Raw genomic sequence first — 21,009 nt, 5'->3', positions numbered from 1 at the left:
CTGATACAGGTTGAACATTATTTCTATGACTGATTATCTATCTGTCAATCTATCTGTCTATATACCTATTATATATCTATTTATCTATGTCAATTACCTATCTATCATCTATTTCATTTTATTGCTCATTTTTTCTATTCTCCTGCCTTCTCTTCCAAGTCATACCTATACCTACTACAACTTCCAAATGTCTTTTCATTCTTCCTTTTCTTTTTCAGGGTCCTGATGAAACTGAGTTCCAGAGCCCTCTAATTATCTTCCCCTAGCATTTTTCCCCTTCTGGGACTATGGAACAGAATTATTTTTGGAGAGGTGGCTCTGTAGCACAATGGAGAGCTCATTGGACTTCTAGTGACAAAATTGTTTTTGTAGGGCAGAAGGAGGGACTTCTGGCTTCTGCAATTGCTTTTCTGCTGGACATGGGCATTGGCAGGTCATTCCATACACAACCCCCCAGCCTGTTTCTATCTTTCCCGAGTGGGGTAGGCTTCTGTAAAGGCAAGGTTCTGGACCACAGTGGTAAGGTCATCTGCTCAGGGAAATCAGGATGGCATCATAATAGCATGTGCAACTTGGAGTCTGAAAGACAATTAAGATATGAGCAGGACAAAATGTTTAATAAAAAAGAACCAGAAAGTAGAAATAGAGAAGATGAGAATAGGTTTTTTAGGTGGTAAGAAACTAGTATCTATGTTAGGTTATGTTCCCAGGGGCTCATGACTAGTACTTTTTGATTGAGCTTGATAGTTAACATGGAGGTGGACTAAGAATATTGTCTGAGAAGATACAGTTGGAATTGAGAATAGAACTAGAAAACTGGATTAGGGCAGAATAGCTCCCAAACTTGAAGAGAATATGTAAAGACAATGAACTGTTTACCACATCAATGAACTGTTTACCACATCAATTTACACAGGACCCATGTATATTCATATTCAGCCTATAAGATCCCTGTTAGGCTGAACTCACAGTCTATGATACAGCTAGGAACATTCTGGGCTTCACTCATTTCAAACCCCATCTTCCTTGAGTGGCATTTCCATTTATTTATTTATTTATTTATTTATTTATTTATTTATTTTTCATAGGCAGGTCTTCACCATTCTGGACCGACTTTCAGACAGAAAGAGAGAAATTTAAAGTGAGAGAGAAAGGGACCACAGAACTGAAGCTTTCTTTTTTCTTTTTTTTTTTTTTCCTTTCTTCAGTACAGTGGTAACTGAGCTTGAATGTGTGTTGTATGTGTGGAAGAAAAAACAAAACAAAAAGAAACAATAAGTGCACTATCCACATAAGCTAGTTTGCCAGCCCATACTGTTTCAACACTATTTGTATCATAGTTGCTTTTGCTTATTCAGTTCTTAATATACACACGGAATTGCAATGCATGTACTCTATTATACAAGGCTCTTTTATTTGGCAAAATATTATGCATGCTATTGCATATATTAGTTGCTTTCTGTAGTTGCTGAGTAGGTTTTTTTTAATTGTTCATTTTTTTTTTTACATTTTAATGAGAGCAATTAAGAGAGAGAGAGAGAGAGACCAGAGCCCTGCTCATCTCTGGCTGATGGTGGTGCTAGGGACTGGACATGGGACCTCAGAGCCTCAGAGCCTCAGGCAGGGCAGTCATTTTGCATAACCATTATGCTGTCTCCCCAGTCTTTGAGTAGTTTTACATTGTGCCAGTATGCCACTAACTGTGAGTTCAGCTACTGATATAAACCAGACTATTCCCTGTTTGGTGTAGTTATAACAAGACATAAGCTTTCATGAACATTCTTTATATATAAAAGATTTTGGGAATATATATGTCATTTGCCTAGATAAATATAAAACAATTGAATTAATGGACCATGAGGTAGATTTCTAAGGAAATGTTAAGTTTTTAAAATAAAAGTTTTATCAGTCATCAGAAATTTGTGAGAATTTCATTGTGCCAACAATTACTGTTGTCCTTTCTTTTTCAATTTCCAATATTAGAGTGTCATTTCCTTAATTTGATTCTTCATGGTGACAAATGATGTTGACCACTTTTCAGATCATAAGTATACTGACCAATGATAACTTATTTTATAAAGTATCTCTTTAAGCCAATTTTTTTCTTACTTACTTTCATGCTTAGTGTATGACTTTTATTAAGGAGTTGTCTGGGTATTTGTGTAGTCTAGATTCAAGTTATTTGTTTATATTTGGACAATGTTTTCTCTGTACAGCTTATATATTTCCTCATGTTTCATTCATTTGGGAGAGTGAGTTGTTTAATTTTTGATGTTTTTTAATAGAATTATTTAATATTAGTTCACAGTATCATAAGACTTTAGTAGTATATTAGTAGTTTCACACACACACAAACACATACACACACATACACATACACACATACATATATGATTCACCATAACTGCTGCTAAAATCTTAATGACATTACACTATTCTACTCCCCCTCATAACCACCTCTTCAAACTGCCATGTAATTCAGAGGTTGTCAGTATATTGTTATTATTATTAATATTTTCTTGATCTAGTTATTTATGATTTTCCTATTAGTGAAACCATCTGGAAGTTGACCTTTACTTTTTTGTTTATTCCCTTTAACATAATCACCTCCAGTTTTGTCCATTTTCTCTCAAAAGACAGGATATCATTTTATGGTATAGTAGTATCCCATTGGATGACATATACCCCAAAACAACAACCTCTTTTACCTCTTCTTCTCCTTTTCCTCCTCCCTTTTTAATGAGAGAAATAATGTGAGGAAGAGTCCAAAACATTGCTCTATTCTAGTATAGGGTGGTGCCAAGGATGAAACACTGGACATCTGGGGCCTCAGGCATGTAAGTTCTTTGTCTCCTCGTGCTAACCTAGCTCGCTGACCCCACAACTTCCTTATTCAGTCTTTCTGTCAATGAGCACATTGTAAAACATGTGCCTGTAAGCACAGTAGTGCATAACTTTTTGAAATTTTTACTTATTTATTATTAGATAGAGACAGAGAGAAATTGAGAAGGGAGGGGAGATAGAGAGGGAGAGAGACAAAGAGACATCTGCAGACCTGCTTCAACACTGGCAAAGTTTTCCCCCTGCAGGTGGGACCAGGGTCTTGAACCTGCATCTTTTCTCACTGCAGTGTGTGCATTTAACCAGGTGCACCATCATCTGGCACTGCATATGTTTTGTTTTTTTTCCAAATTATTGTCTAGCTTCCTTTATATAAATGCCTAGAAGTGGTATAGTAGTATTGTGACATGTTGTCATTTTTATTTTAAAGGATTCTTTATACTGTTTTCCATAGGGGCTACCCCAGTTTACATTCCCACCAAATACATCTGGTGGTCAATTTTTCTTTTTCCTTTCCTGTTCCTTCCTTTCTTCCCTCTTTCACTTCTTCCTCCCTTCTTTCCTTTTTCTTTGATAGAGACAGTGACTGAGTAGGAGAGAGAGAGAGAGAGAGAAACTATAGCATCAAAATTTCTTTCAATGTGGTGAGACCCAGGCTCATACCTGGATTGTACACTATCCAAGTGAGTTAATGCATCTACTTTTTATATTCATTTATTTATTTATTTCCACCAGAGTTACCACTGGGGCTCAATGCCTGCATGTTCACAGCATTATTACCAGATATAATATTTTTCTTTGTCCTTTTAGATTTTTTATAATAGAGAATATATACTAATAGATTATTTAGTCTGCTCTATTAATATATCTCATTATTTTGCCAGTATCATGTTAACCTGAATAAATAAAAATATATACTTTAGTTGTAGGGCAAGTCTTAAAATTTAGTAATCCTTCATATCAGTCTTAATTTTTCAAGAAACATTTTACTATTCTAGGCATTTAACATTTCATATACATTTTATAATAAGTTTGAAAATTTCTACCAAACTTCAGACTGGGGGGTTTGTTTCTGTTCTCTAGACAATAAATATATAAACTTCCCTCCAGTGATGCATGAGCTGCACTAGTACTTCATTTGCATAAGTGATATTTACTTTCACAGCTTTCAGTTTAGCACAGCTATATTACTGGATTTCCTGATAAAGTATTTTGCTCAATGGATTTATTTATAGCATTGATATTTGAAGTATATAACATGGCGATGCTTTCAGGGCAATGGTGAATAACGCTTTTAAAATAGGGTAAAACATTTAGCATATTTTCCTGGTAAAGAAGGCTTCAGTGTGAGAGCGTGATCATGTTTTTCAGCTTAATTAGAAAGGAGACCAGACATTTTTAAAAGAACGACTCAGTAAGTTGCATGTGCAGTTTTGGAACTATTATACTTTTTCCTGTTAAGCTGACAGATTTCCACTAACACAAAACCCAACATCCAGGGGCTGGACAGTGGCACGTCCAGTAGAACACACAGTGTACCAAGAGTAAGGACCCAGATTCAACCCCCCTGTCTACACCTTCTGGGGGAAAGCTTATTGCATTGTGAAGCAGGGCTCAGGTGTCTCCCTTTCTTTTCTCCTCTCTGTGTTTCCTTTCTCAATTTCTTTCTGTTTCTATGAAAAAAGGAATTAAAAAAAAATACTACCAGAAGTGATACGTTGATCATATAGGCATTAAGGCCCACTGATAACCCTAGTGAAATAAAAAAAAAAGAATCCAATATATAAAGGGAGAGTAGAAGACTAAGTTAAAATTAATGCTAAAAGTTGCTATCTTTTCATGTCAGTTAAACAGCTGGTTATATTCTATGACTGATGTATTCTATGGGATCAAACTCTCCCAAAGAGCCAGACAGACTTTAAATAAAAAATATGCCCCGATTCCCCAAAACCCTGCCCCACTAGGGAAAGAGAGAGACAGGCTGGGAGTATGGATCAACCTGTCAATACCCATGTTCAGTGGGGAAGCAGTTACAGAAGCCAGACCTTCCACCTTCTGCACTCCATAATGACCCTGGGTCCATACTCCCAGAGGGGTAAAGAATAGGAAATCTATCAGGGAGGGGGATGGGATACAGAGTTCTGGTGGTGGGAATTGTGTGAAGTTGTACTCCTCTTATCCTATGGTTTAGTCAATGTTTCCTTTTTATAAATAAAAAAATTAAAAACAAAAAAGAATAGGAAAGCTATCAAGGGAGTTAATGGGATACAGAGTTCTGGTGGTGGGAATTGTGTGGAGTTGTACACTTCTTATCCTATGGTTTGTCAGTGTTTCCTTTTTATAAATAAATTTTAAAAAAGGACCAAAAATATGCTCAGACTAAACTTATTAATTTTCCATACCTTTGTATGGGAAATTAAGGCTAATCAAGGCCCTGTAAGCCTTCAAAGTCTACAAATTTTCTTTTTCTTTCTTTCTCTCTTCTTTTCTCTCTCATTAATTCATTCTTTTTATTTTATTGGGGAGTTAATGGTTTATAAAACAGTTGTTTACACATGGATAAAATTTCTCATGTCCATGTAATAGATGTTTGCTAAACATTCTCACCTCCAACATAAGTCCTTTTCCACCATTATGCATCAGGACACCAAAGTAGTTCCCCTATCCCCAGCCCTCTCCATACCCTCTTTATCCATATCAATTTTTTGTTTGTATTGGACAGAGAGAAATTGAGAGAGGAGTAAAAGATAGAGAGGGAAAGAGAAAGATACTGCAGACACCTTCTCCGCTGTTTCTGAAGCAACCCCTTTGCAGGTGGGGAGCTGGGGGCTTGAACCAGGATCCTTGTGCAGGTCTTTGTGCTTCATACTATGTGAGTTTAATTTGCTGCACCACAGCCGGGTCCCTGATCATTTCTTAAACAATGTTTATTCTTATATAAGAGTAACTAAGACCCTAAAGATTGAAGAACTTTTGTTCTGGGTCCTCTTCCTAACAGACGAAACAATCACTGCTCCCCCTTTTTTAAGACCCAGAAGAAAGTAGTCAGGAAGTGGGATTTATCAGTAAACATGTCACATCTACCTGAATAACTCATCTTTCAACTCTTAGAATAAAGGATGAAATTTTCCCTCTCCCATGACTTCCCTCTCCCATGATGCTTCATGCCTCTCCATTGAGGATGTGTGTATGTATATATTGGCAAAAATTGGAACCTAGCTGATATAGTTTTGATGACTCATATAGTCTGAGAAAGTGGAGGGTTAGAGTATTTCCCTCTATTTAATTCTTTAAAAAAATATTTATTTCAGAAAAAGAAACAGAGAGAAATTGATAGAAAAGAGGAGGTAGAGATGGAAAAGAGGGCCAGGACTAAGACCCAGCAATAACCCCGTAGGAAAAGAAAAAATTACAGAGGGAGAGACAAGAAGAGACACCTGCAGCCATGTTTCACTGTTCATATAGCTTCCCCACTAAAGGTGGAAACTAGTGGCCTGAACCCATGTCCTTGTGGACTACAATGTGTGTGTTCAACTAGGTGAGCCACCACTGGGTCATTTGCTCATTAAAAAAATTTTTTTTAATTATTTATTTTTCCTTTTGTTGCCCTTGTTGTTTTATTGTTGTTGTTATTATTATTGTTGATGTCATCATTGTTGGATAGGACAGAGAGAAATAGAGAGAGGATGGGAAAACAGAGAGAGAGAGAAGGATAGACACCTACAGACCTGCTTCACCACTTGTGAAGCGACTCCCCTGCAGGTGGGGAGCCAGGGGCTCTAATACTCATTTATTTTTAAAATACATATATATGGAGAGAGACCACAGCACTGAAGCTTCCTTCAATGTGATGCGGGCTAGCTAGAACCTGGGTTGTACACGTGGTAAAGTAGTACACTACCCAGGTGAGCTAGTTACTGGACCCCTGGGATGTCAAGAATGTTTCAAGCTAGCCCTGAGGTTTTTAGAAAAGGGGTTATTTTTCCCTAGTGAGGTAGGGCTCTAGGGAGGTGGGGTTCCAGGACTCATTGGTGAAGGCATCTGCCCAGGGAAAGATAGAAACAGGCTGAGTGTATGGATTGACCTGTCAATGCCCATGTCTTAGCATTGAAGCAGTTACAGAAGCCAGACCTTCCACTTTCTGTTCCCCATAAGGAATTTTGATCCATACTTCCAGAGGGATAAAGAATAGGGAAGCTTCCGGTGGAGAGGATGTGACATGGAACTCTGGTGGTGGGAACTGTGTGGAATTGTACCCCACTTATCCCACAATCTAGTGATTATTAAATCAATAATAAAACAAAAAAGAAAAAGAAAGGAGCTTATTAGCTTGGAGTGTAAGAACCTGCGAAAGAAGTCTGTGTGTGTGGGTATAGGTGGGCAGATGCTCACTAGATCTAGATGTTGGCTACGGTTGGGGAGAAGAATAGCTTCCCCTGGGTCACCTCAGCCCAGCTTAATTCAAACCTAGAGGACCAAGCAAACTGTGATAAAGAAAAACCAAAGAATTCAACTCAGCAGTAGAAGTATGTCAGCTATGCTTGTCATGTTTTAAGTCAGTCTTCTTGGACACATGGGGTGTGTGGTGATGGTGATGACGATGATGTGTATGTAAAATTATAACACCAATGTCTGGGGAGATTGCCCAACTGGCAGAGCCTCAGACTTTACTGGCTCAAGTTCCCAGTTAAATCCCCCATGACAGTCTGAGTGGTGCTCTGGCTTTTGCCTTTCATTCCCACTGACTCATGTATAATATTTTCTCATATGTAATTAATAAAGCAAATAAATATCTTCAAATAAAGGCCAACTCCAGGGACCCTTGTAGTGATGAAAGGGTACCGTCCTTGATATGCCAAAGTCTCTTCCTAATGGCATGGTAGAGTAGTTTGGCAGAAAGTTATTATTGTGGGAAACTTGGCAATAGCTAGCAAGTTCTCTGGTGTTTTCTCACAGCTGCATGTATATCTGCAGTGATCAGAGTAAGAAATGTAATTGAAAATAATAAAAGAGCTTGGCACTGTCTCAAGGTCCACCAGCCATTTGTTACTTTTTATTGTATTATTTGTGTTATGTTACTAGTCAACTTATTATTGAGTGCATCTGAGTTGATTGATTCATTAATTCAAACATTAATTTAGCAATATTTACTGATGTTCTCAATGCAATCACTCATAACAACCATTCAATTTTACTCAGTAATATTTCTCAGAAAACAGCAGTTCAATGAGCATTTAACTTTAGCCTTTAGAAAATTTGAAGTTGGGGGCCGGGTGGTGGCACACCCGGTTGAGCATTCATGGCACACCCGGTTGAGCATGAATGCATTCATGCATTCATACAAAAGGATCTAGGTTCGAAACCCTAGTCCCTACCTGCAGGGGGAAAGCTTTGCAAGTGGTGGAGCAGTGCTGCGGGTGTCTCCCTGTGTCTCTTTCTCTATCTACCTCATCCCTCTGCATTTCTGACTGTCTCTATCTAATAAATAAATAAAAGATAATTAAAAGAGAGAAAATTGAAGCTGGTTGTGTGCCAACTGGGAGGAAAGTTTTTTTAACAGGTCTTTAAACGAAAGCTTCACTATGATTCCATCATGACCTCTCTGGGTAGATGACCTCACTAATATGCTAGAACCTCACCTCCCCAGAGCCCTACCCCACTAGGGAAAGATAAAAGCAGGCTGGACTTAAGGATCCACCTACCAATGCCTATGTCCAGTGGAGAAGAAACTACAGAAGCCAGAACTTCTAACTTCTGCACCCCAAAAATAAACTTGTTCCGTATTCCCAGAGTGGGATAAATGTTAAGGGAAGATTGCTAGAGGGCTCTAAACTCCAATTGCATCATGACTCAGAAAAAGAAAAAAAAAGGAGGGAGACATTTCGAAGTAGTAATAGGTATAGGAGTGACTTAGAAAGGAAGTAAAAAACTATAGAAAATAATGAGCAAATATATGTATAGAAATATATATATATATATAGTGATTTACTAAAAATTTATTCACTTAGATCTTTTAAATTATCATATTTTGATCCACTAGAAATAATATAAGAGCAGAGGCACCATTTCTATTATACTTACTAGGTAAATTGTTATTTGAAATACACAGAATAAATCAAGTATCTTGAAATATTTTTTAAAAAATATGAGCCAAACCTATATGACTTTCAATTTTAAAACTCTTTTTGAGACAAAATTGAACATCTAGGACTTGTGGAATGCTGAAGACAGAGTTAAAACAAGAAATTTGTGTGTCTATCTTCATGTTTGCTGCTGTTTTTTGATTTGGAATATTTCTGTAATGGCTACATTCTGTTTGACTGACACTAGTAAGGAGGATGCATACCTGTATGTAAGTGGAAAATCTGTGTGTGACAACTTCCAAAGAGAGAAATCTCGAATTCTTCAAATTGCACAAACATCTTTTATCCCTACTGAAAAAGTAAGGAAACTTTTTTTTTTAAGTTTACCATACCTCACCGGTTTGATTTGTCTTTCAGTCATATATAGTTTTAAGATAGAATTTTATTATTTCCAGTTACAGAATGACAGTAAAAAATCTATTCATTTATATGTTCTGACAAATAGATACTTGAAATATATCTTAATTAAAATAGCACATAACTAGGGAGTTGGGCAGTAGCGCAACAGGTTAAGCGCATATGGCGCAAAGCACATGGATGGATGGGTGTAAGAATCCTGGGTTCGAGCCCTTGGCTCCCCACACGCAGGGGCAGGGGAGTCATTTCACAGGCATTAAAGTAGATCTGAAGGTATCTATCATCCTCTTCCCCTCTCTGTCTTCCCCTCCTCTCTCCATTTCTCTGTCCTATCCAACAACAGTAATAACTGCAATAATAAAACAACAAGGGCAACAAAAGGGAATAAATAAATAACTGAAAAATAGCACATAACTATTAAATGTTAATATATATAGTCTCCATTACTACAAGGTTGGCATTTTTATTCCTACTGTAGAAATGAGAAAATCGAGACTAAAGAGTTTAACTTAAGCGGGCCAAGTGGTGGTGTGAAGCTGGTAGAGTGCATGTTACAATGTGCAAGCACCTGGGTTTGAGTGTCAGGTCTTCATCTGTAGGTGAGAAAGCTTTACAAGCGGTGAAGTAGTGTTGAAGGTTTCTCTCTGTCACTCTCCCTATCATCCTCTTTCCTATAAATTTCTGGCTGTTTCTATCCACTAAATAAAACAAAGACAATAAAAAACAATTGTACCTGATCGTAACAAAACAAAAAAAAAAAGAGCTGAACTGAAATAAAATTACTCTATTTTAATCAGCAAAGATTTCAGCCCAAATTTCACGTCCAGCAAATCAATTCCTGTGCTTATCCTATTGGGAATCTTTAGAAATCTGTAGAACCCTTTCCATTGCCTCACATTAGCATTGAAACACATCTTAGGGCTCACTACCACATCGTTGATGAAATCAATGGCTTCCATTCACAGAAGGATGAAGAATGGCTACTTAGCCAGGAGGAGAGTGATTGTTGCTAATTTAGTCCAGGCAATGGGTTGGAAAGGTTAAGATGGTTCAACCCATCTAAAACTGGGTATCCTTCCCTAGCAGCTGTCCTGTCTTCTCTTTGCAGGTAATTTACATGCATGGATCACTTCAGGACTGAATCTCAGCAAACAACCAAGCCTCTGTGGTAGGAATCTCCTTGGTATACAGCTCTCGGAAGCTAGCTGAAGCCCCAGGTAGGGGGCTGACCCAAGTGAATTTCTAGACTCTAGAGAGGTGAAATCAGTTATAAAGAGAGTGTTCTGAGACTTGAAACCAAGCAAGGGGGAAATGGAGTAAAATTGGATTTGAATGGAAATATGATGTTCATTTGAATTTGTTCCAGTTATGCTTGGAATACCTGATACATTTGAATTCTCAAGTTTAGAACAGTATTATGTAAAAATACCTTGATAATTCCAGAACAGAATATGTCTAAGGGGGATGAAGAAGCAAAGGTGTTTTTTATTACTTTCAGCTTTTCCTTAAACCCACTTAATTATAACAGTGGCTTACATTTCTAATAGATTTTCAGGGCACTATGTGATGTGTGACTGTTTTATTCTCACAATACATGTTCATTGTAGGCAATGCCATTTTGTTGATAAGAAAACTGAGGGACACAAAGCTGAGTGTTAGTACTGGGGGTTAGTTAAATTATAAAGTTGATTAATTTTTGAAGCACATTTTCTACTTATAATTATGCCTTAATATTTAATTTAATTTTTTTTTTTTTTTTTGCCTCCTGGGTTATTGCTGGGGCTTGGTGCCTGCACTATGAATCCACTGCTCCTGGAGGCTATTTTTTTTCTCATTTTTGTTGCCCTTGTTGCTCTTGTTGTAGTTATTGCTGGATAGGACAGAGAGAAATTGAGAAAGGAGGGGAAGAGAGGGGAAGAGAAAGATAGATGCCTGCAAACCAGCTTCACTGCTTGTGAAACAACTGACCCCTCTACAGGTGGGGAGCTGGGGGCTCTAACAGGTTCCTTTGCACCATGTGGCTTAATCCATTGTGCTACCGCCCAACCCCCAGTATTTCATTTTAACTTTAAACATAAAATCTGCATGTTGACATTGCCTATACTTTAATGGTTGGCATATTTTTGTGATTTACTTTTACATAAATCATACCCTATTGAATCATTCTTAGTTTTCAGGTTTTTACAGTTGGAAGGCTGGGTAGTAAGTACTTAAGAATGGTTTGCAGAACAACAATTAAGTGAAATCTTTTTCTATATTTTACAGCTATTATTTTTTTTATTATTACCAGACTTGCCATCTTTTCTTTTAGTGACTTGCCATTAATGAGTTTTACTAAAGCATTCTTTGGTACATTGATAATAATATACACTGTTTCAAATAACCCCATCCAAAAATGGGGGGGAGGATCTGGACAGAATACTCACCACAGAAGAAGTCCAAAAGGATGAGAAACACATGAAAAAATGCTCCAAGTCTTTGATTGTCAGAGAAATGCAAATAAAGACAACAATGAGATACTACTTTACTCCTGTGAGAATGTCATACATCAGAAAAGGTAACAGCAGCAAATGCTGGAGAGGTTGTGGGGGTCAAAGGAACCCTTCTACACTGCTGGTGGTATGTAAATTCGTCCAACCTCTGTGGACAACAATCTGGAGAACTCTCAGAAGGCTAGAAATGGACCTACCCTATGACCCTGCAATTCTTCTCCTGGGGATATATCTTTTTTTTTTTTTTCTTCTTCTAGGGTTTTATATTTTATTTAAGAAAGGAGACATTAACAAAATCATGGGATGGGGCGGGTACAACTCCACAAAATTCCCACCACCCAATTTCCACATCTCATCCCCTCCCCAGTAGCTTTCCCTTTCTCTATCCCTCTGGGAGCATGGACTCAGGGTCATTGTGGGTTGCAGAAGGTGGAAGGTCTGGCTTCTGTAATTGCTTCCCCTTTGAACATGGGCTTTGACTGGTTGATCCATACTCCCAGTCTGCCTCTCTCTTTCCCTAGTAGGGTGGGTCTCTGGGGAAGCTGAGCTCCAGGACACATTGGTGGGGTCTTCAGTCCAGGGAAGCCTGGCCGGCATCCTGATGGCATCTGGAACCTGTTGGCTGAAAAGAGAGTTAACATACAAAGCCAAACAAATTGTTGAAGAATCATGGACCCAAAGCTTGGAATAGTGGAAATGAAGTGTTAGGGGGGTACTCACTGCAAACTCTAGTGTATTACTATTTTCAGGTATATATTTGCCCTAGTTTATGGATACGTGTGGACATATGCTCTATCTAATGAAACTTGGTCTATATATAGGGTTTGGGATTTTGTTAGGAAGTGAACCACGTGGGATGGAATTAGAGAATACTATGAAAGGAAAGGTTTTACCCGAGTAATGATAGTGAAGGGTTGTCATTCCACACCTGAAGTCTCTGGACACAGTCTGAAGTGAAGCATGCCGGGGTGGCACTCATTGCGTTGATTAGGTTGCCATCAGCGGATGCAATATTATTTGATAAGAATTGGGAGAAGCATATGGGAAAGTGGGCCCTCCTCTAGGGTGCCAGGACTGGAGGAAGTTTAGGCTCTATAGTGGGAATGTGAGGTTCCTGCTGTCTTAGGGCTCATCATCAAATGAATATTCTACCCAGAGCAATATACAAATTTAATGTGATACCCATCAAAGTTCCACCAAACTTCTTTAAAATAATTGAACAAAAACTACAATAATTCATCTGGAACTAGAAAACACCTAGAATTGCTAAAACTATCTTGAGGAAAAGAAACAGAAATGGAGACATCACACTCCCAGACTTCAAAGTTTATTATAAAGCCATCATAATCAAAACAGCATGGTACTAGAACAAAAATAGGCAAACAGACCAGTGGAACAGAATTGAAAGCCCAGAACTAAACTCCCACACCTATGGACATCTAATCTTTGATAAGGGGGCCCAAAGTATTAAATGGAAGAAGGAGTTTCTCTTCAATAAATGGTGCCGGGAAAACTGGGTTGTAACATGCAGAAGAATGAAACTGAACCACTTTATCTCACCAGAAACAAAAATCAACTCCAAATGGATTAAAGACCTAGATGTTAGACCAGAAACAATCAAATACTTAGAGGAAAACATTGGTAAAACACTTTCCCACCTAAACCTCAAGAATATCTTTGATGAAACAAACCCAATTGCAAGGAAGACTAAAGCAGAAACAAACAAATGGGACTATATCAAATTGAAAAGCTTCTGGGGATATATCCTAAGGAACCTAACACACCCATCCAAAAAGATCTGTGTACACATATGTTCTTAGCAGCACAATTTGTAATAGCCAAAACCTGGAAGCAACCTAGGTGTCCAACAACAGATGAGTGGCTGAGCACTTGTGGTATATATACACAATGGAATACTACTCAGCTATAAAAAATGGTGACTTCACTGTTTTCAGCTGATCTTGGATTGACCTTGAAAAAATCATGTTGAGTGAAATAAGTCAGAAACAGAAGGATGAATATGGGATGATCTTACTCCCAGGCAGAAGTTGAAGAACAAGATCAGAAGAGAAAACACAAGTAGAACCTGAACTGGAATTGGTGTATTGCACCAAAGTAAAAGACTCTGGAGTGGGGGTGGGGGGAAGAATACAGGTCCAAGAAGGATGGCAGAGGACCTAGTGGGGTTTGTATTGTTATATGGAAAACTGGGAAATGTTATGCATGTACAAACAATTGTATTTACTGTTGAATGTAAAACATTAATTCCCCAATAAAGAAATTATATATATACTGTTTCAATATCCATAGTCTTCTTGTTTGTGGATATATATTTAATATAACTCTATAATTATAGCAAATACTATAAACATAAATAGGTGGGAACAAAAACAGCTAACTCTTATTAATCAGGAAACACAACTAACTGAAACAGTGTCTAAGTGTTTTGTGGGTACTCTACTAGTCATGAGTAACAATGACCTAAAAAGTCTGGACATTTTTGAGATGGAAAGATGAGATTCAATTCTTTTTGATTTTATACCTAAATGGAGTCAGAACAACTTCTACTCAGCTCACTGAGAGATATTCTTGAATGTAGACAAAGACTAAAGCTAAAGTCAGTTCATAATAGTCACGTATTCAACCTGTATTCAATAGCCTGTACCAATTAGTTGCCACATAAATTTTTTTTCAAGGGGCCATGGATACAATATAAATAAAGAAGTTATAAATCTTGACTTATAGAATAGAGTCTGTAGTATATGTGGTAGAGAAGGACATTTAATTCAAAGTATAAGATTGTGTGAAAGAACTCTGTGGGAAATATATAGTAGGATTTGACATAGAAATTATGGTTTTAAGACTCCATCGACAAGTCTCTGTTTCAGTAAAGATGTGAAGGAGAGGAGGGAATGAATATACCTTAATGCAATAAATATAATGGGGTTTAGATGAGACAGCCTTTACATCCATGTGGGGAGGACTGGATTGCTAGTCTAATGGGCAATAAGGACACTCTTGAGTCTGATGCTGGGTGTGCATGTGTGGGAAGGATTATAAACTGGGTCAGAAAAATAACAAGGGGCTGGGTAACAGGTCAGTTGCAAATAGATTCATCAAGGTTTTTATTGGGACTTTGGCTTTTAATTTGAGGAAGATATGGGAGGATTTTGAGTGGGGAGAGGCACAGTCTATTAGGTGAGAGTACTCAGTGAAGGGTATCCCAAGGACCAGGTAGTAAACTACTGCAAGAGTGCATATTAGAGGGACCAAGTGGTGGCAAAGCCAGCTGAGTGTATCCATTACCATTTGCAAGGATACAGGTTCAACCCCCCCAGTTCCAACTACAGGGGGGAGGTTTCATAAGCAGTGAAACAGTGCTGTAGTTGTCTCTATTTCTCTCTCCCTTTCTATCTCTGTCTTCCTTCTACATTCATCTTTGCCTCTAACAACAAAATAAAGGGAGGAGAGGGAGAGAGAAAAGAAAAAAAAATGTCTGCCAGGAACAATAGGTTTATAGTTCAATCACAGAGCCCGAGTGATAACCCTGGTGGTAATATAAAAAAATCAAAATAATTTTATGAAAAGTGCATAGGTGAAACTGTAGTGATGCTTGTAATTCCAAGCAGAAGAACTAACAATGAAAGTGGAAAATTATATTATTGTGAAAAGTGTAAGAGTATGTCCCAAAGGGAGCCAGCCCACTGTTGGTAAATCCCACATCACTAAAACTAGACTTAGCTACATCTTTGACTTTTTTTCCCAGAAGATTAAGTTAAATCAGTAATCATATTAAAAACTAGCTTATTCAGCATTAGTTAGTTAATGCACCACATATCCTAAAGCACTTACAACAATCACTCTGCTTTTCGGAGTGGTATAATTCCTTTGTTCTGGCTCCATTTGCCTTTATAACTTGCAAAACTCCTTGTAGCTGTTTTTATCTGTTAGATTGTATGCTTCTGGTCTGATTTATGAATCACTGAATAAAGCCAGTGAAATTTTTACCATTTACTCAGTAGAATTTTGTTTTTAATGTCATAATAATGCTTGAAGGTATCAGTAGCAATGAAGAGGGAGTATTTGATAGTAGAGGATTTTCTAAGTTATATTGTGTTGATGCGATATTATATAAAGTGTATAAACTATGCACAAATATCATAATAACAGAGCAAGTCATGCTAGGTGGAAGTGTTAAGTAAATGTGATCATCTATCAAAAAACTGCTGTATTTTCATAAGTGTAAAATATCTATGATATTTGTACATATAGAGGAAAAAGGAAGGAAACAAGTATAATAAACACATTGATTAGAGATATTTTTAAATGCTATTTCTTCTTTTTAAAATATTCTATTTATTTATTTTAGTGAGAGATATACAGAGAGAGAAAGAAAGAGACAAAGACCAGAGCACTGCTCAGCTCTGGTTTATGGTGGTGCTGGGCATTGAACCTGGGACTTCTGCATGTCAGGTACAAAAAAATCTTTTGCATAACCTTTATGCTATATCCCCAGCCCTTTTAAATATTCTTATTTTAATCTCCTGCATTTATAAGTTTGTCAGAGATTTTTACTTATTTATTCTTCATTTTTTTGTCTATTTAAGCAGTAATCTTTTTTTTTTAAGTAGGGACATCTTTAAATTCTGTTCTTGGTTTTCCTTGAAAAATATTAAAAATGAGTGAATTCTTGATAGTTTTATAGGTGGAGAGAAAAGAATACATACCAGCAAATATACCAATATGTCTGTAGGGGGAAGCTTCAATAGTGTTGAAGCAGGTCTGCAGGTATTTCTCTGTCAATCTCCTTCTCTATCTTCTTCTTTTCTCCCGTCTCCTAATTTTTCTCTGCCTCTGTCCAACAAACAAACAAACAAACAAATAAAACATTTGAAAAAAATAGAAGCAGCAATGCATGCACCATATACCAAGAAGACAAATTACATGGCTAGAGTGTAGAAGGCATAGATGATCATGGCATCAGCTTTGGGGAGTGCCTATTTGAAAGTGTGTATGTGTGGTGTAAGGAAATGTGTTAGTGCAATAGAATGGAGCCAGATATGGGCCATAGAAGACCATGTGTCAGGAGAGTATTGGTTATTGGCGATGGGGATAGATATGTGCTCTGAGGGCAGATACTGTACTTCTGCATGGAATCTACCACAATAACTGTCATACATTTTACATCTACATGCTAGCTAAAATCTGCCTTTAGGGTATGAGGATTAAAATTTTAAGTTTTTGCTATTATTGTTATTTAAATGCTAATAATAATTTGAATAATATTAAATTATTATTTAATGGGGCTGGGGAAATGACATAATGGTTCTGTTAAAGTTTTTTTTTTTTTTGGCCAGGGGAGTTGGGCCGTAGCACAGAGGGTTAAGCGCACATGGCGCAAAGTGCAAGGACCGGCATAAGGATCCTGGTTCGAGCCCCTAGCTCCCCACCTGCAGGGGAGTCACTTCACAGGCGGCGAAGTTGGTCTGCAGGCATGTATCTTTCTCTCCCTTTCTCTGTCTTCTCCTCCTCTCTCCATTTCTCTCTATCCTATCCAACAATAATGACATCAATAATAACTACAACAATAAAACAACAAGGACAACAAAAGGGAATATATATATATATATATATATATATAAGTTTTTAAAAAATTTCTTTATTGGGGGATTAATGTTTTCTATTTGACAGTAAATACAATAATTTGTACATGCATAATGATATTTCTGTTTTCCGCATAACAATACAACCTCCACTAGGTACTCTGTGATCCTTTTTGGACCTGTACTCTCCCCTCCTACCCACCCCAGACTCTTTTACTTTGCTTCTGTTAAAGACTTCCTGAGGGCCGAGTGGTGGCCCACCTGGTTGAGTACATACATTACAATGCACAAGGACCCTGGTTCAAGCCCCCGGTCCCCACCTGCAGAGGGAAAGCTTTGCAAGTGGTGAAGCAGTGTATCTCTCTGTTTCTCCCCATTTCTATCTCCTCCTCCCCCTCTTAATTTCTGACTGTCTCTATCCACTTAATAAAAATAGAAAAAATTTTTCCTGCCTGAGGTTCTGAGAGTTCAGGTTCAATCCCCAGCACCACCATCAGCCAGAGCTGAGGAGGGCTCTGTTCTTTCTCTCTGTATTCTCTCTCATTAAAATAAAATCAATATATATATATATATATATATATATATATATATGTGTGTGTGTGTGTGTGTGTGTGTGTGTGTGTGTGTGTGTGTGTGTACATACATATAACTTATTATTGAATGGATCCTTGTGCTTTGCCTCTCTTCCGGATATATCTACTGTTCTAGCTTGCCTTCTACTAGGACAAACCTCCTGTAAATATCTGGGGAGTGGGAGTTTTACTCTCTGCTCTCACATGGTGAGTTCTTTCTCAGAAGCAGTTGGGAGAATTTAATTCATTTCATGTGAAGTTTGTCTGGAAGTATAAACAGACCTGTGACCTGCAGGAAGAAATTAGTCAGGGTGTTGGGAGAGGATTGGGGCTTCTCCTTTAGAGCCCTGACTTAGGTCTATGGAAGGAGGCCAGAGTTAACATCATAGCTGCCCTTTGTCACACTGCTGCTTGTTCCTGAGCTTGCATTTGTCAACAGTGCTTGGAGGGTCTGGTTACTTACTTGTGAACATTTGCTCATGGCTGTAAACTGGTAAATAAACAAAGGCTCGACATGAGAGAGCAATGACATTTTGGTAATTCTGAGGGGGGGACAAAGTCAAGTTGAGCACTTGATTATGAAGAGTGAAAACCAAGATGTTACATTTTACAGCCGTTTGCGGTCCACCCCCCCCCAACACCTCCCCCCCCCCCCCCGCCCCCCTGTCACTGACAGATTGGATTTAACACATGGAAACTGGAAGACGACTCATCTTTTAAAATGGTCTAATTGCGTTTGGAACTTAAGGGAAATGGAAGATTCCAGGATATTTTTGTTTTCAATTTGAAATTGGGGACAGTGCATGCACAGTTGTTTGTTTTCACACTTTATGGGAATGAATCACACCACGTCGGCCGTAAGATTTAATTATGTATTTAGCAGAGAAGCTGGAGGAGCGCCAGCTCAGGAGCTGAGCTGAGAGAGTAGCCTTGCACAGCCTCCAGCTCCCAGACACTGCAGCCCTCTCTCAACAGCACGCTTAACATAGGAGTGTTGATGAGATGGCTTCAAATCTCAGCGGAATGCTTCTGCTAGGAGACAAAATGCTGATGTCAAGAGAAGGACATTTTTATAAGAGGAGCTAAACTGCAGAACCTCTGGGCATAAGGTCTAACTTTAATTGAAGCTGTTAGAGCAACACATGTCATCTCTGCCTATTCCCGTTGTTCTTTGTGTCTGCAGGTCGGTGCATGAACTTTCTCTATCCTGAAACCTTCACGAATTCACACTGAACTTGTTATAATATTTAGAGCTTAGGGACTAAGGAGTGAAATGAAACTTGAAGTTCTTAGCTCAGTTTTTTTTTTTTTTACCATTATTTTTAAGGGCTTCTCTTTAGTGTTTAGTTCAGAATTGGGTTGATAAAGGAAAGTCTTCGAGTAACATATACTTAATGATTTTTTTTTTCTGCAACAGCTAAATAAAAAGTTATCTTTTTGATGAAGGATTCATTAAGGCTACTCAGACTATAAGAGACTAGGTCAAGCTGGTTAGATTTTGACACAAAACATATTTTGCTATTCATCTGAAACATATATTTCCTTCTAGTTCAAAACATTTCATTCTAGGATACTTGAAATCACTAGGACAAACCCAGACAGGCTTCTTTTTTCCCCTTAATTTGTCAAAAAAAAAAAAAAAACAACCAAAGAGAAAGCTGTACCCTGAGAAAGCTGTAAAGCTAATTAAAATGGTATCACCCTGGGTGATTGACTGTGGATGATAGTTTAAAGATTCTCTGTTCATGGAGGAAAGTAATAACAATAATAAACATTTCATGGTTAAATAAAAACCTGGGATATAGAGATATAACCTCTAACATATTTTTATGAATACTTTGCACTTTTTCTTGTCTATAAAGAAAGTTGAGAAAGCTCCACAAAGGCAGCATAATGTCTGTGGTGCAGAACAGAAAGAGGAAAAATGCTAATACACTCTGATGATAGTAAATTCTATTTTTAAACAATATTTGATCTTCTGACCCTTATTTTCTCTGTGTGTAGCTATTGAATTCATTTTCTAGCAGTCTTGGTTATTAATTGCAGAGGGTGTTTTGAATTTTTCTCAGTGAATTTTCTAAATAGGCTATGATATGATACATGCATGTTAGACATATGATGGCCAGTGATCCATGTTTTAGATAGCTTTCAGTCAATAGAATGAGACTGCTTGTGACTTGGATATGTTGCATCTTCTTATCAATGATGTCAAAGGGGCCCTTTCAATGACCACATGATTTGACTAGTTAAATTACATAAACGGTATCTCTACTCACATTGGACATCACAACAGATTCATCTAAAATGGAAACCTTGACCAATGTGAATATGTTTCTAAAACCTAGTGACTCATGACCATGGATAGAACTATCTCAACATGATTGACTGGCAGAATAGCCACCTTCAGATGTGACCCCTTTTCAGGGAACCCCTTAGTTGAAGGATGTTCATTTGTTCAAGGTCAGGTCACCTTTACCAGGACTTGGTGCGGGTGGCAAGTGAGAAGACTTAGAAAGGCTTGGCCTTCCTTCCCAATCAGGAATCTCTCAAGTGAATGTTGCTTCAGGATTGACTTCCCTTGTGTTCACCTGAGACTTTCCATCCATGTGGTCCATCTATTACAGCTCACCATCTCCCAGTCCTGCTTTTTGCCTCCCCTCTACTTGTGCTGATCATACAATCCTTCTCAGCAGCTCCCTGTTCTCCCTTCTGAATCTGTTTCCCAGGAAACCCAGCCTGCAATAGCTCCAGTGCGTAGACATGAAAGGGCTTACCCGTTTACCAGCTGATTGTTCACTCCAACGCCTGTAACATAGCCTGACTCAGGACATGGGGCAGCCATTTTGTTAAGGCAGTTGGTTCCCTACATGAGTCTACACTGCTCTTATGGTTCTGTCTTGCTCTTCAACTTCTGCAGTCACAAGACATCCTAAAATATTCATGTGTTCTATTTTAACAACTTTGAAGACTTCCCCTCCCCCTAATTAACTGTATATTCAGA

General features: G+C 38.0%; 1 long non-coding RNA gene across 1 annotated transcript in view; it reads right to left on the bottom strand.

Moving 5' to 3' along the window:
* Positions 1-494: 494 nt before the first annotated feature.
* Positions 495-21,009, bottom strand: part of LOC132540717 (uncharacterized) — a 54,289-nt gene continuing 33,774 nt past the window's right edge. Inside the window, exons 3-4 of the long non-coding RNA XR_009551879.1 lie at positions 16,561-16,687; positions 495-579 (exon numbers count right to left, since the gene is read on the bottom strand). This is a non-coding gene — a long non-coding RNA (uncharacterized LOC132540717). The remainder of the gene's footprint in view (positions 580-16,560; positions 16,688-21,009) is intronic.

This window comes from Erinaceus europaeus, chromosome 10 (assembly GCF_950295315.1).
Source record: "Erinaceus europaeus chromosome 10, mEriEur2.1, whole genome shotgun sequence".
NCBI classification, from domain to species: domain Eukaryota; kingdom Metazoa; phylum Chordata; class Mammalia; order Eulipotyphla; family Erinaceidae; genus Erinaceus; species Erinaceus europaeus.
Note: the sequence above shows the minus strand (reverse complement) of the source record. Positions and strands in the feature narration are given on the sequence as shown.